This window comes from Trachypithecus francoisi, unplaced genomic scaffold (genome assembly GCF_009764315.1).
Source record: "Trachypithecus francoisi isolate TF-2019V2 unplaced genomic scaffold, Tfra_2.0 Lachesis_group15, whole genome shotgun sequence".
NCBI classification, from domain to species: Eukaryota; Metazoa; Chordata; class Mammalia; order Primates; family Cercopithecidae; genus Trachypithecus; species Trachypithecus francoisi.
This window is the reverse complement of record NW_022681460.1, coordinates 110,780,326-110,795,005: the sequence shown is the minus strand read 5'-3', so window position 1 is coordinate 110,795,005 and position 14,680 is coordinate 110,780,326.

Below are 14,680 nucleotides of genomic sequence, written 5' to 3'. Positions count from 1 at the left end.
AAATACAAAAAAAAAAAAAAAAATTAGCCGGGCGTGGTGGCGGGTGCCTGTAGTCCCAGCTTCTAGAGAGGCTGAGGCAGGAGAATGGCGAGGCGGCGGAGCTTGCGGTGAGTGGAGATCGCGCTACTGCACTCCAGCCTGGGCGACAGAGCGAGACTCCGTCTCAAAAAAAAAAAAAAAGAAATCTGTTGGGTTGGCCGGGCACGGAGGCTTACGCCTGTAATCCCAGCACTTTGGGAGGCCAAGGCAGGTGGATCACCAGGTCAGGAGTTACAGACCAGCCTGGCCAACATGGTGAAGCCCCATCTCTACTAAAAATACAAAAAATTAGCCAGCTGGGCGTGTTGGCATGAGCCTGTAATCCCAGCTATTCGGGAGCTTGAGGCAGGAGAATTGCTGTAACCCAGGAGGCAGAAGTTGCAGTGACCCGAGATTGCGCCAATGCACTCCAGCCTGGATGACAGAGTGAGACTCTGTCTTGGGGAAAAAAAAAGAAAGAAAGAAAAGAAATCTGTTGGGTAGCTAGGCGTGGTGGCTCATGCCTGTAATCCCAGCACTTTGGGAGGTCAAGGCGGGAGGATCACTTGAGGCCAGGAATTTTGAGACCAGCCTGGGAAACACAGTGAGAACCCTGTCTTTACTAAATATAAAAGTAAAAAAATAGCTGAGCATGGTGGTGTGCGCCTATAATCCTAGCTACTTGGGAGGCTGAGGTGGGAGGATTGCTAGAGCCCCAAAGGCTGAGGCTGCAGGGAGCTGAGATCGCAGCACTGCACTCCAGCCTGGGCGATAGAGTGAGGCCTATCCGAGGAGATAAAAAGAAAAAGAAATCTGTCTTGTACTAAAGCTGACAGGGGCAAAACCAGGATCTGAATCACATGATTCTCGACAGGGTTTTGGCCAGTGCTGTGTGAACACTGACACAGATGGGGGATGCTGGGCAGCTTCAGCTCAGAAGGAACACTGAGTGAGGGACAGATGGGCTGGTCCGGCAGGGGACCCGCCCATTCAGCAGATGTCCCTGGGCACAGCTCACATGTCGTTCTCTGCAAAGCGGACAGGACGCTGAGAAGTGTCAGAGCCTGCTAACGAGGGCTGGGCAAGGGACACCGATAGAAGCAGATGCGAACTTGCCTGGGTTGGGGGAAGGGGATGGTGCAAAGCAACTCCGAGGCCGAAAACCTGGGTGCTAGAACCAACAGGGGTGGGGGCGGGGGCTAAGGGCTCAGGGTTCAGGAAAATGAGGCAGCTCTCCTAGTTTTACTGGGGAAAGGAAAACAAGGCAGGAATTTCCGGCAGGGAAACCTGGCTACTCAGTGGGACTCTTAAAGATGACCCTTTTTCCTCTATCCTCCAGTGCAGCCTCAAGACGGGCCCTGCTGGTCCATCCTAGGGTGACAGGTGTAGCCAGATTCTCCTCCAATCAAAGAGTCCATTTGGAAAGCTCCAGTGGGTTACCCAAGGGCAGATACCAAGCAAGTCCCTAAAAATGGAGGCCAGTGAGCCCTGGAGGCCAAGTATAAATATGGGGAACTCTGAGCCGGGCACAGTGGCTCACACCTGCAATCCCAGTACTTTGGGAAGCCAAGGGCGGATCACCTGAGGAGTTCGAGACCAGCCTGGGCAACACGGTGAAATCCTGTCTCAACTAAAAATACAAAATTAGTTTGGTGTGGTGGTGGGCGCCTCTGATCCCAGCTACTCGGGAGGCTAGGGTGGGAGAATCACTTGAACCCGGGAGGTGGAGGTTGCAGTGAGCTGAGATCATGGCATTGCATTCCAGACTGGGCAAAAAAAGCAAAATTCCATCTCAAAAATAAGAATAATAACAATAATAAATATGTGGGGAACTCTTAGAGATCGGGGTTCTCCTCACTTTTGCCTCTTCCACTGAGTTAAAGTGTCAAGGAAAGGGGTTCCCAGGACAAAACTTTCAGGAGTGTTCGGTTTTAGGGGTTACAGGCAGAGGGGCAGGACCCTAGAGGGATTTCTTTTTTTTTTTTTTTTTTTTGAGGTGCAGTCTCGCTCTGTCGCTCAGGTTGGAGTGCAGTGGTGTGATCTCGGCTCACTGCAAGTTCTGCCTCCCAGGTTCATGCCATTCTCCTGCCTCAGCCTCCCCAGTAGCTGGGACTACAGGCGCCGCCACCTAGCCCGGCTAATTTTTTGTATTTTTAGTAGAGACGGGGTTTCACCGTGGTCTCGATTTCCTGACCTCGTGATCCACCTGCTTTGGCCTCCCAAAGTGCTGGGATTACAGGAGTGAGCCACTGTGCCCAGCCCCTAGAGGGATTTAGGAGGTGGGTGGAACCACAAAGGAAAAGTCAGCCACTGGTGGGGTCTCAGCTTGGAGGATGACAGGGAGTGAAGTGTCACTTAAGGAACCGTTTAGGATAGAACAAGGGATGAGGAAGCCCGCCTGGAGTTTGGCAGGAGTGGGTGACCTCAGGTAGCCCACTGTTTTGAGAAACCTGGCTGGGGAAGTTGGAGACATGGTTGTGGCTTGAGACTAGTGTTTTTTTTGTGTGTTTGGGGACCGAGTTCCACTCCTGTTTCCCAGGCTGGAGTGCAATAGCACGGTCTCGGTTTACTGCAACTTCTACCTCCCAGGTTCAAGGGATTCTCCTGCCTCAGCCTCCCAAGTAGCTGGAATTACAGGCGCCTGCCATCATGCCCGGCAAATTTTTGTATTTTTTAGTAGAGAAGGGGTTTCACCATGTTGGCCACGCTGGTCTGGAACTCCTGACCTCAGGTGGTCCACCCGCCTCGGCCTCATAAAGTGTTGGGATTACAGGCGTGAGCCACCTCACTGGGCAAGACTAGTGTTTTTAATTGTTTGTTTTGAGATGGAATCTTGCTCTGTCCGCTCACTGCAACATTTGCCTCCCAGGTTCAAGCAATTCTCTTGCTTCAGCCTCCGGAGTAGCTGGGACTACAGCTGTGTGCCATCACGCCCAGCTAACGGAGAGTCTTACCATGTTGCCCATGCTGGTCTTGAACTCCTGGGTTTAGGAGATCTTTCCACCTCGGCCTCCCAAAGTGCTGAAATTACAGGTGTGAGCCACTGTGCCCGTCCTGGAGTCAAAGGCTTTGGACTTGAATGCCATCTCTGCTACTTTAGAGCTGTGTGTGCATCTACTTTTAACCTCTCTGTGTCCCCCCCTCTCAAAATGGGCCCGATAGTAGGTTCCATTTTGGTCTGGTCCCACCAGGACCTCTGACTCACTAGCGATCTGAGGTAGGGGCTCATGTAATAGCCCAGCTCCTCAAACACGGAGGATGGGTCCCACTCCTGACCCAGTCTCAGTTTACATCAGAGCCTAAAGGCGGAGACTAGAGGCTGCACCAGGCTGGGGAAGGGGCAAATTCTAGATGACTCACCAGGCCCGTACCCATGAGAGCCCTCAGGCCTCAGCACCATGGATCCAGAGGCAGAGACAGAGCTTTGCGGGAGGGTGCAAGCACTTCCTCCCCGCTTCCCACTGCAGAAAAGCCACTTTCTCGCGGCAGAGCCCAGACTGGCAACCCCCAGGCCTTCTGCACCTCACCTGGGCAGCAGGTGCGCTGGCTGTGTGTGTTTCAATCTCTCCAGGCTGAGAGGGACGGCAGGGGATGCTGCCTGCACGGTTGCGAGCAGCGGACATAGCTGCCTGGCTGACACTGCCTTTGTTATGCTCCAAAGCACTCAGCCAGCCCGGGCCCCCCACCCACTCCCTCTCTCCCCAAGCCACCAGAAGCTGCCTCTTCCTGGCTCCCGCCCTTCCTCCCCGAAGCCACTTGTACCTGCTCCAGAGCCTGGAGAGGTGACAAGTGCTTCCCAGACAACAAAAGCATCTCCCAGGAGAACAGATGTCACGAAGACTCAGCTACACCCTTACTCTGTGCCCTGATTTTAGGCTGCGTTTCAGGCAGCTATTTGAGATGAAAGTGAGGCACGGGGTAAAGGGCCTGTCTTGGTCAAGGTCATCCCACCTTGGGACTGCTGGGTGTGTTTCAGACATCCGTCCCCTTGGGTTCCAATGCTGGTCTGGCCATTTCCAAGCTGTGTGACCTTGGGCAAATTATTTTACCTCCCTGAGCCTAATTTTCCCCCAGATAATGATAGACAGGTAGTGAACCCACCTCTTGCTAAAAAATGTGAGCCATTATTGTCATTATTCCGTCCTTTTAATTCCTCTTTTTCTCCAATCCAGCCACATCAGCCTCAATGCCTGCTGCCCCTGGACCTTAGGCCTGGGATGTGAAATCTTTCTGGAATGTTCCTTCGTTAGTTCTTCGCATGGCTTGTTCCCTCGCTTCCTTCCTTTGAGTCTTGACTCAAGTCACCTCCCCAGGAGGCCCTGCCCTGTCTTCCCTGGGCGCTCATGTAACATCCGAGGCGATTTCCCAATTCGACTGGTGGCCCTTGCGACTGAATGTAAGCCCCACGAGGACAGGGCTGTTTCATTTCTGACTCCTGTGTCCCCAGCGATGGAAAGAATAACTGCGGGCGCCGACGCCAGGAGGGTGCTGTCTGCGCCCCGTCGGGCGGCTCCCAGCGCACGCCCGCGAGGTCACGTCCGGGGCGCGCCGGCCGGAAGGAGGCCCCGCGTGGGTGTAGGGGCGGGGCGTCCGGGCCAGACCACGCCCCCCGGCCTCGAGCCCGCGCAGTCAGTGGCGGAGCCAGCCTGGCTGGGGCCGCCTCGCACTTCCGCTCCCTAGCCGGCTTATTCATATTCATGAGGCGGGCGAGAGGCGGGGCCTGGGTCACCGGCGGCCCCCGGCCTGGAATCCCGCCCCGGCGGAGGCTTGGGCCCCAGTGGGGCGCCCCCGGCTTCCGCCTCGGGGAGGGAGTTTCCACTTGGTCACGACTCAAAAATGTGTCGCTCCCGCTTCTCCGCCCCGTTGTCCCTGCCCTGGGAGGTCTCCTCCCTCGGAAGGCAGGAGGGCAGGAGGGGCGGGGCCAGGGGAAGGACGGCTCCTCCCCACCCGGGCAGGTCCTCAGGGATGCGGGGCGGACCCCTTTCCCTCCAAGTTAGCGCCTGCAATAATCTTTTTTTTCCCCTCCCCGAGACAGCCTTCCTCTGTCGCCCAGAACTGGAGTGCAACGGCGCGATCTTGGTTCACTGCAACCTCCGCCTCTGGGGTTCAAGCGATTCTCCTCCCTCAGCCTCCCGAGTAGCAGTGATCACAGGCGCGCGCCAACACTCCCGGCTAATTTTTGTATTTTTAGTAGAGATGGGGTTTCACCATGTTGGTCAGGCTGGTTTTGAACTCCTGACTTCGTGATCCGCCCGCCTCGGCCTCCCAAAGTGCTGGGATTACAGGCGTCAGACACTGCGTCCAGTCCTGCAATAATCTTAATTTTTTTTTTTTTTTGAGTTGGAGTCTCGTTCTGTTGCTCAGGCTGGAGTGCAGTGGCTAGATCTCAGCCCACCACGACCTCCGCCTCTGGGTTCAAGCCATTCTCCTGCCTCAGCCTCCCGAGTAGCTGGGACTACAGACACGTACCACCATGCCTGGCCAATTTTTGTATTTTTAGTAGAGACAAGATTTCACTATGTTGAAACAAGGCTGGTTTCGAACTCCTGACCTCGTGATCTGCCCGCCTCAGCCTCCCAAACTGGGATTTACAGGCGTGAGCCACCGCTCCTGGCCAATAATCCTCATCTTTTAAACATAATAATAGCTCTAATTTCCTGAACGTTTATTCCGCATCAGCAACTGTGCCCTTCATATAAAACTACCTCTTTTATTATTTTTATATTATTTATTTATTTATTTTTTGAGATGGAGTTTCAGTCTTGTTGCTCAGGCTGGAGTACAATGTTGCGATCTTGGCTCACCACAACCTCTGCCTCCCAGGTTCAAGCGATTCTCCTTGGGATTACAAGTACCTGGGATTATAGGCATGCGCCACCACGCCCAGCTAATTTTGTATTTTTAGTAGAGACGGGCTTTTTCCATTTTGGTTAGGCTGGTCTCCAACTCCTGATTTCAGGTGATCTGCCTGCCTCAGCCTCCCAAAATGGTGGGATTACAGGCGTGAGCCACCGTGACCGGCCTTTTTTTTTGAGACTGGGTCTCACTCCGTCCCCCAGGCTGGAGTTCAGTGGCACAATCTCAGCTCACTGCAGCCTCCATCTCCTGGGTTCAAGCAATCCTCTCGCCTCAGCGTCCAAGTAGCTGTGACTACAGGCATGCAGCACCACGACCAGCTAATTTTTTAATTTTTTGTAGAGATAGGGAACAGGGTCTCAGTGTGTTGCCCAGGCTGGTCTCGAACTCCTGGGTTCAAGCAATCCTCCTGCCTTGGCCTCCCAAAGTGCTGGAACTATAGGCATGAGCTACTGTGCCCAATCAAAACTACCTCTTTTACTTTTTATTTATTTTGCGATGGAGTCTCGCTCTGTCACCCAGGCTGGAGTTCAGTGGTACAATTTCAGCTCACTGCAACCTCTGCCTCCTGGTTTCAAGCGATTGTCATGCCTCAGCCTCCTGAATAGCTGGGATTACAGGCGCATGCCACCATGCCCAGATAATTTTTGTATTTTTAGTAGAAACCAGGTCTCATGATGTTGGCCAGGCTGGTCTCAAACTCCTGACCCCAAGGGATCCACCTGCCTTGGCCTCCCAAAGTGCTATGATTACAGGCATGAGCCACAGGGCCCGGCCCAAAACTACCTCTTTTAAACTTCCAAAGGATCTGTGCAATATTATGATACTGAGAAGCTCAGAGCCGTTGAGTGACTCACCCATATCACACAGCTGGCTTCGGGTTTTCCAGAAAAGTTAGCCCTGCTGGGTTGGGGGGGCAGGTGTATGTCTCCCACCACCTTTCAGGAAATGACGCTTACCGAAGGCACTCCTGACTTGTTGGATGTGGTTGAGGGTTGGGTCTGTGGGCCCTGATGGGAGGGAGAAGCTACGTGCTAGGAGAAATGAAACCACAAAGGCAGGACAGGCTACGTAATTTAAAATGAAAATTTGCGGGCCATGTTCTAAAATGATTAAGAATTTCAAGATGGTGACAGCAGAACATTCAACTGCAGTCAGTCCCTTCTAAGGGCCAGCCCTGTGCAACTGCATAGCTCACATGGCTTCCATGAAGCAAGCCTCTGATGAAGGAGCCCAAGGGTGACAGCGCTACCACCAGGGACATCCCCACCTCTGATATAACTCTCCCCCCAGCCCAGGCGTCCCATCCTGTCCCCACCGTGGGATGCAGCACCCAGTCTCTAGACTTCCAAAAGCTGAGCATTTCAGGTTTTGCAGGACAGGTTCTTGGAGAGTCAGGTGCGTCACCCTGGGAGTGTCTCACATCTGCAAGACCCAGCCGGGCCCCTGGGGCTGCACCTCCTGGGCATTTTCAGCTCTGGGCCCTGCGGGCAGGTGGCGCTGTGTTGTACATGCCAGGCCCAGCATGGCTTTGGTTCTGACTTGAACCCCTCCTTTCTCCCTGGGGCAGGGAATGAAGAGCAGCCAGGGCCGCTTCCCAGAATAAACACCCCACCCACAGACAGCCCCAGCTCCGTAGGCTCAGCCAGCCAGCACCAATGGAGAGAGACGCTCGCCAGGCCACAGGCTCGGGGTTGATAAGTCATCCTGATCTCACTCCCTCCGTCACTCACGCCTCGTGCCTGGGCCCTGCTCGCTGTAGGCTACTTCATTCATAATAGCTACCATTTGTGGGGCTCTTTTTCCCAACCACGTGCTGCTGGAAGCCCTTTCTGTGCACTTCCCACTGAGCCCCACAGAGGAGTGGTGATAGGTACCCCGAGGACTGCCATTTCACAGATGGGGAAACAGGCTCAGAGAGGTTACAGGGCTTGGCCAACGTCAAGGGCCAGAGTTCTGGATCTGCCACCATTTATCCATCCTGGTTCCTGTCATCTCTCCTACATCTACAATGTAGGCTCAAGGGTTACTTCTTCTTTTTTTTTAAGAGATAGGTTCTCAGGGCCAGGCACGGTGCCTCACGCCTGTAATCCCAGCACTCTGGGAGGCTGAGGTGGGCGGATCACCTGAGGTCAGGAGTTAGAGAACAGCCTGGCCAACATGGCAAAACCCCATCTCTACGAAAAATACAAAAATTAGGCAGATGTGGTGGCATAAGCCTGTAATTCCAGCTACTGAGGAGGCTGAGGGAGGACAATCCCTTCAACCCGGGAGACAGAGGTTGCAGTGAGCCGAGATCATACCACTGCACTCCAGCCTGGGTGACAGAGCAAGACTCTGTCTCAAAAAAGAAAGAGATAGGCTCTCAGCCGTGTATGGTGGCTCACGCCTGTTATGAGGCTAAGACAGGAGGATTGCTTGAACCCAGAAGTTCAAAACTAGCCTGGGTAACATAGTAAGACCCCTGTCTCTACAGAAAATACGAAAATTAGGTGAGTGTGGTGGCACACGCCTGTAGTCCCAGCTCCTTGGGAGGTGGAGGTGGCAGGATCCCCTGAGCCTGGGATGTCGAGGCTGCAGTGAGCCGTGATCACACCACTGCGCTCCAGCCTGGGCAACAGAGTGACACCCTATCTCAAAAAAAAGAGAGCTTAATAATCTGTTGGATGAGAATGAATGGGAACCAGCCAGGCGCAGTGACTCACGCCTGTAATCCCAGCACTTTGGGAAGCCCAAGTGGGCGGATCATGAGGTCAGGAGTTCGAGACCAGCCTGGCCAACATAGTGAAACCCCGTTTCTACTAAAAATACGAAAATTTGCCGGGTGTGGTGGCGTATGTCTGTAATCTCAGCTACTCAGGAGGCTGAGGCAGGAGAATTGCTTAAACCTGGGAGGTGGAGACTGCAGTGAGCCGAGATCATGCCAATGCACTCCAGCCTGGTCGACAGAGCAAGACTCTGTCTCGAAAAAAAAATGAATGGGAACCTAGGTGATGTTCAATAAATGTTTATTGTTAAGGATTAGGGGTCGAAGTTCAGCCCCCAAAGTGTATCTATCAGCAATACTCAGGAAGCATTACCACATGCCAGGCCCTGGGCAGGACCTTGCAGGGGGAAAGACAAAGCAGACAGTGTCCCTCTCCTTGGGGATCCTACCATCTAATAGGGGAGATCATCCTCCCTCCAAGAGGCCCCACTCTGAGAGGAGGATGCCCAGCACAATGGCAGGGAGGGAGGACATGCCTCTGTGCCTGTTGTTCACCTAGAAGGAGAAATGGGGCCTGGCTCTCCTGCAGTGGCAGCTGCTGCCTCCTGGAAAAGCAGAACCTAGAGAAAACAGCTCAGAGCCTGGCCTTGTTGGTTGTCTCCACTGCCTGTCCCCCATCTAGCCAGCTACCTGATGCCCCAGGGAAGTAGTGGGTTAGAGAGCACAAGCTTTGGATTCAGACTGCAGACACATGGAGAACGCAATCGGGACTATGCCTCCTACTAGCTTATACAACCTTGGACAAGTTAGTGAACTCTGTGTGGTTGTCGTGAATATAATGAAAATGTCCAGTAGAGAGAAAGAGCTGGGGATGGCTCCACCTGGAATCCCAGCACTTTGGGAGGCGGAGGCAGGAGGATCACTTGAGCCCAGCAGTTAAGACCAGTCTGGGCAAGATGGCGAGATCTGTCTCTAAATATTACTATTATTTTGAGACATATTCTCACTTTGTCATCCAGGCTGGAGTACAGTGGCACCATCTCAGCTCACTGCAACCTCCACCTCCCAGGTTCAAGTGATCCTTCTGCCTCAACCTCCCAAGTAGCTGGGACTACAGGTCAACACATTTGTCTAATTATTACTATTACTATTGTTATTATTATTATTTCTGAGACAGAGTCTTGCTCTGTTGCCTAGGCTGGAGTGGAGTGGCGCTATCTTGGCTCACTGCAACCTCCGCCTCCTGGGTCCAAGCGATTCTCCTGTCTCAGCCTCTTGAGTAGCTGGGATTACAGGCACACACCACCATTCCCAACTACTTTTTGTATGTTTAGTAGAGATGGGGTTTTACCATGTTAGCCAGGCTGATCTCAAACCCTGACCTCAGGTCATCTGCCCGCCTCAGGCTCCCAAATTGCTGTGATTACAGGTGTGAGCCACCACGCCCAGCTATTATTATTATTATTATTATTATTATTTTATTTATTTATTTTTGAGACAGAGTCTCGCTCTGTCGCCGAGGCTGGAGTGCAGTGGCACAATCTCGGCTCACTGCAAACTCCGCCTTCTGGGTTCATGCCATTCTCCTGCCTCAGCCTCCCGAGTAGCTGGGACTACAGGAACCCGTCACCACGCCTGGCTAATTTTTTTGTATTTTTCGTAGAAACGGGGTTTCACTGTGTTAGCCAGGATGGTCTCGATCTCCTGACCTCGTGATCTGCCCGCCTCGGCCTCCCAAAGTGCTGGGATTACAGGCATGAGCCACCGCACCCGGCCACGCTATTATTATTTTTAGACATGGTCTTGCTCTGTCACCCAGGGCAGAGTGCAGTGGCATGATCACAGCTCACTGCAGCCTCGATCTTCTGGGCTCCAGTGATCCTTCCACCTCAGCCTCCCAAGTAGCTGGGATTACAGATGTGTGCCACCAGGCCCAGATAACTTTTTATTTTTTGTAAAGAGATGTTGTCTCTTGGGAGGCCGGTGTGGGTGGATCACCTGAGGTCAGGAGTTAAAGACTAGCCTGAGCAACATGGTGAAATCTCATCTGTACTAAAAATACAAAAAATTAGCCAGGCATAGTGGCGAGCACCTACAATCCCAGGTACTCAGGAGGCTTAGGCAGGAGAATCACTTGAACCCAGGAGACAGAGGTTGCAGTGAGCCAAGATCATGCCATTGGACTCCAGACTGGGAGACAAGAGCAAAACTCCGTCTAAAAAAAAAAAAAAGGGATGGGGTCTCATTGTATTGCCCAGGCTGGTCTCAAACTCTTGATCCTCCTGCCTTGGCCTCATAGAGTGCTGGGATTACAGGCATAAGCCACTGTGCCCAGCCCTGTCTCTATTTACACAAATAAAAATAAAAGTTAAAAAATAAAATGTCTGGTAGAGAGAAAGAACTGGTCTGGAGGTGGCTCACACCTGTAATCCCAGCACTTTGGGAGGCTGAGTTGGGAGGCTTGCTTGAGCCCTGAAGTTGGAGGGAGGCTGTAGTGAGCTAGGATAGAGCCATTGCAGTCCAACCTGGGCAAAAGAGGGAGACTCTGTCTCTAAAAAAATTTAAAGAAAAATAAATAAAAAAATAAAGACTGGTTTGGCCGAGAACTGGAGAGGTTTCCCCTTCCTTCCTTCCTTCTTTTCTTCCTTCCTTCCTTCCTGCCTGCATGCCTGCCTGCCTGCCTTCCTTCCTCCCTCCCTCCCACTCCCTCTCTCTCTCTCTCTCTCTTTCTTTCTTTCTTTCTTTCTTTTTGTTTGAGATGGAGTCCTGCTCTGTCGCGCAGGCTGGAGTGCAATGGCATGATCTCGGATTACTGCAATCTCTGCCTCCCAGGTTTAAGTGATTCTCCTGACTCAGCCTCCCGAATAGCTGGGATTACAGGCTCATGCTACCATGCTTGGCTAATTTTTGTATTTTTAGTAGAGGCAGGGTTTCACCATGTTGGCCAGGCTGGTCTCGAACTTCTGACCTCAGGTGATCTGCCTGCCTCAGCCTCCCAAAGTGCTGGGATTATAAGTGTGACCCACCGCACCCGGCCGAGAACTGGAGGTTTCTGGTTAAATCACCCCACCAAGACCACAGAGTTCTTTCTTCACACTTACTGGTTTTGCAGGAGCCAACCAGCCAAATTTAAGGGGTTTCCTGGAGACTAAGCAGACAGCAGCTAGTTCCTGGAATTGACAAGCCCTGTGCTGGGCCTGATATCTCCCAGTGATTGCTAACAAGTATTGGGAGCATACTGCATTTACTCATCACAGCAGCCTCAGAAAAAAGACGCTCTTCTTCACCATTCAGATTAAGAACCCAGAGGGGGTTGGGGAGCCCACATCAGAGTTCTTCCTGGGAGCAACATGCAGAAATCTCTCAAAAACGCCGGACATGGTGGCTCATGCCTGTAATCCCAGCACTTCGGGAGACTAAGATGTGCAGATCACAAGGTCAGGAGTTCAAGACCAGCCTGGCCAACATGGTGAAACCCTGTCTCTACTAAAAATACAAAAAAAAAATTAGCCAAGCATGATGGCAGGCACCTGTAATCCCAGCTACTCAGGAGGCTTAGGCAGGTGAATAGCTTGAACCCGGGAGGCGGAAGTTGCAGTGAGCCGATATTGCACCACTGCATTCTAGCCTGGGCGACAGAACGAGACTCTGTCTCATAAATAAATAATCTCTTAAAAAGACCCTCAAGGGTGAAGTTGCTTCTGGTCAAGTCTCCCTCATGGCACAGAGTCGTCTGATTTCTCTGGTCATTTGGTTCAGGTCTGTCTCCCCTGCTGGGGGTGTTTTCTATTTATCCACACTGTGGCACAGGGCTTGACATCCTGCGAACACTCAATAAAATTTTTTTTTTTTTTTTTTGGGACAGAGTCTCACTCTGTTGCCCAGGCTGCAGTGCAGTGGCGCGATCTCAGCTCACTGCAACCTCTGCCTCCCGGGTTCAAGCGATTCTCCTGCCTCAGCCTCCAGAGAAGTTGGGACTATAGGTGCACGCCACCACACCCGGCTAATATTTTTTTTTTATTTTTAGTAGAGACAGGGTTTCACCATGTTGGCTGGGCTGGTCTTGAACGCCTGACCCCAGGTGATCCACCGGCCTCGGCCTCCCAAAGTGCTGGGATGACAGGTATGAGCCACCACACCTAGCCTCAATAAACATTTTTAAAATATTATTATTATTATTCTTGCTCTGTCCCCCAGGCTGGAGTGCAGTGACGCTATCTCGGCTCACTGCTACTTCTGCCTCCCGAGTTCAAGCGATTCTCCTGCCTCAGCCTCCCGAGTAGCTGCGATTACAAGCACGCAGCATCACGCCCGGCTAATTTTTGTATTTTTAGTAGGGATGGGGTTTCACCATGTTGGCCAGGCTGGTCTTAAACTCCTGACCTAAAGTGATCCTCCCGCCTCAGTCTCCCAAAATGTTGAGATTACAGGCGTAAGCCACCACGCCCGGCCAATTTAAAAAAATATAATAGAGATGAGGCGGGAGGTGGGGGTCTCACTATGTTGCCCAGGCTGGTCTCCAACTCCTGGCCTCCAGGGATCCTCCCACTTCAGCCTCCCAAAGTGCTGGGCTTACAGGTATGAGCCACCGCGCCTGGCCGATAAACATTTTTACTAACAGATTTAAACTAGCGTCTCCTGTACCTTTTTTCTGCACGCCTCGACCGCCCCCCACACCAGGCTGCAACAATGCCTGCCTGAGTTCGGATGCGGTCAGCTGCAGGGCAGCGCTCCGGGCTGAAGCGCAGCGATTCCGGCCGCCGGGAGAGGGCGCTCTGCGGGCCTCGGCCTCGGCCCTTCCGGACGCCGGCGCAGGTCGCCGGACCCAGAGAGTCGGCCCTTAACAGCCCCCTCCTGGAAGCGCTAGGTCCCGAAGCTGGCCTTCCCCCGGGGCCCATCTCCCGGCTAATGTTTAACCCGGCCACACTCCACAATATCCACACTCAGGAGACCGGGGTGGGATGAGGGTGGGGGCTGGGGGAAGCCACCTCCAAATCGCCAACTTCCGAGCCTTTGCTCCAGGCAAACGGTCTTCCCACATCCCTTCCAGGTATCCACCTACAGCTCCTGAGCACCTACTATGTACCCATTCCCACAATAGGTCATGAGCCCTAACATGTGTCCATTAGACCAAAACATGAGCATCCATTATGAATCCACACCTACTATGTGTGCATTCACTCACAACGTCCTGAGCACCTACTATGTGTGCATTCACTCACAACGTCCTGAGCACCTACTATGTGTGCATTCTCTTAAAATACAATGAGCATCGATTGTGTGTCCACATAACCTATGAGGACCTACTATGTGTCCATCTGGGTACCAGGCCATGAGCGCCTACTATGTGCCAAGTCTTGTGCCTGCCACGATGCCTTGTGATCAAGAGCCACGTGCTTCGGGCTCTGGCGGGGACCGCGCCATCAAATGCACCAATGAAGACGGAATTAAAACCGGCGTCAGATGCCTCACCTCTAGGGGATGCTGATTCTGAGGTGCCTTTTTCGGTCTCCTAGACTCCTCAAGGCCAACTCCGCTGGGGAGAGGGGGTGTCCAACAGCAGGAGGGCTGTTTTTTTGAACTACGATTTGCCAGCATACAGCCAGAGCAGCAAGAAGTTAACAGGGCGGGGGACACAGGATTAGCCCAAACAAAACACCCTCAAGAACGCAAGTCTGTGGTTAAACAAGAGGCAGAAAACAGCTGGGCCGGGTGCGGGGCTTCTCCCTCGCGTGTATCCGCTCACTGCACTCGCTGCCTTGGCCGCGGGCGCCACGCAGGGTGCTGATGTCCAGGAGGGGTCTAGACCTCCCGCGGCGCTCGGGCTCGGGGACGCAGGTGGTCCCAAATGTTGGGACAAAGCTAGGAACCAAGCGGAAGTCCGGATTGCTCGGCATCGGGCCTCGTCCTTATTCTACCGTGAGGGAAACTGAGGCCGAGGGCAAGGCAGGGAGTCGCCCGCCGTCTGACCAGCGTGAGGGGCTGCGCCGGGCCCCGAACCCTGGTTTGCGCCGCACGGCATCGGGATCCGGGGCCTCTGCCCGCCGGGCGCTGCCTGCGCGTTCCTGGAACTGGGCTGGGCGGAGAAATCAGGGCCCG